This window comes from Manacus vitellinus, unplaced genomic scaffold, assembly GCF_001715985.3.
Source record: "Manacus vitellinus isolate BGI_N305 unplaced genomic scaffold, ASM171598v3 scaffold_8_pilon, whole genome shotgun sequence".
NCBI lineage: Eukaryota > Metazoa > Chordata > Aves > Passeriformes > Pipridae > Manacus > Manacus vitellinus.
Window position 1 is genome coordinate 8,533,857 of NW_021940864.1, and position 1,889 is coordinate 8,535,745.

Here is a 1,889-nt window from a genome sequence, read left to right on the forward strand (position 1 = left end):
GGTGGGAGTCGGTCTCCCAGGTAACCGGCGACAGGAAGAGAGGACCTAGCCCTAAGCTGCACCGGGTTGGACATTAGGATGAATTTCATCGCAGACAGGGTGATTAGGCATTGGAATGGACTGCCCAGGGAGGTGGTGGAGTCACCGTACCTGGAAGTGTTAAGGAAAGTCTGGATGTGGCACTTAGTGCCATGGTCTAACTGACGTGGTATTTGGTCATAGGTTGGACTTGATGATCTTTGAGATATTTTCCAACCTAACTGATCTGTGAAAGCCAACGGCTAATGAAGATCCCCTGGGCCTTGCATCTCCCACTGCCCGCAGGGATCCCAGGGTGGGGAGTTCAGGCCCCCAGGAAATGCCAGTTCCATGTGAGAGAGGCATAGAAACAGAGAATTCCTTGAAAACTCAATGAGAAGGCAGTGGCGGCACAGTGAAGTTTAAAGCCTGAGTTGCAGCCCACAGTAATCAATCAAATTCCACACCAATTGAAGGACAAAAATACTAGACATGACAAATCTGAGCCCACGATGCAGTTTGAGGGGAAAAAATCTATCACAGCATGTGAAGAAAAACTGAGGTGGAAATAAATGACAGTGTGGTTAGCAAAGGAAGTCATAAAATCATGGTTTGTACTTGTGAGCGTAGGCTTTATGATCAATTCCTACGCTCAAACAAGGAGAAGAATAAGCAAATATGAGCCTGATATTTTAACTTAAATTTTAAGTGAAATTAATCTAGAGATATAAAACCCACTGGAAGATTCCACACCCTATTTAAATACCCTAATTTTTTTTGCAAGAATGCATGGATAAAGTTAAAACATGCTCAAAAAATTATATTTCAAAAACACGGTCAGTTAAGGGACTAACCTAGGAATAAACTGCTTGAAGTTACATGGCCACTTCTTCGCTTGCATGCCTTGAAAATCAAAGATTTATTCCTCTAGCCATATCACAGAGCTGAATTGAACAAAGCTATGAAGATACCTTGGCCAGACAATGAAGTGTTTTGGAGGAATGACTTCTCTATCACAAGGCCCTATTGCTGTCACAGAGAAACTCAGCTGTGCTAGGCTTCTGGGGCTGAGTGGCTAACCAGCACAGCATGTTAAGTTTGGGTGGGGAATTACAAATACTTCTATAATGTGTTCTGAATATCTTAGTACAGATGCTTCTACGGTATGTTTTGCCCTACAGCCTAAGGGAAAGGGAAGATTAAAAAGCAGCTGAATGTCACCAAGCCCTAAACCTTCATGCTTTCTTTATGCTTTGTAATCTGGCTGTAGTTCAGGTTTCTTCTTAGGCTCAAGAACAGACACACTTTTGAACTTCTACTGAGTTGTCTTCTCCTTTCGTGGAGTATATAACAGGAAATAAAAAATGTTCAGGTGTGCTGTCAGGCAGAGAAGGAAATTGAACTTCTTCTCTATGTCCTGGTGGAGTCCTCTAGCTATTAAAATATTGGATAAGAGAGAGAGACGGGATATTTCTTTTCTTATATTTGGAAGGAAGACTGACACTCCCTACTTAACCCCTCAGCTTTTGAAATAAAAGCTTAAGTCAGAGAGGGTTTGAGGCTGTGGATCCCACTTGGAAACCATACCCTTCAACCTCCCCTGTGGAAAGACGGTGTAGAAGCCTCCGCCTGTCTTCAGTGTTTCCTACAGGCCATTTTGAGTTGCTGCTCATTCAGGCAGCTGACTGAAAGATCACTGTTCTGCATGCCTGATGCAATCACATTTTATAAAGAATCTAACTGCTTAGGTAGTCAAGGACTGTAAATTGCACAGCAATGGGCCGCGTGTCTTAAAGAAATGGCACTGTAAGCATTGTGCATAAAAATGCTTCTGTGGCCCAACTTGCTTAGGTCACTTTTGAAAAACACCT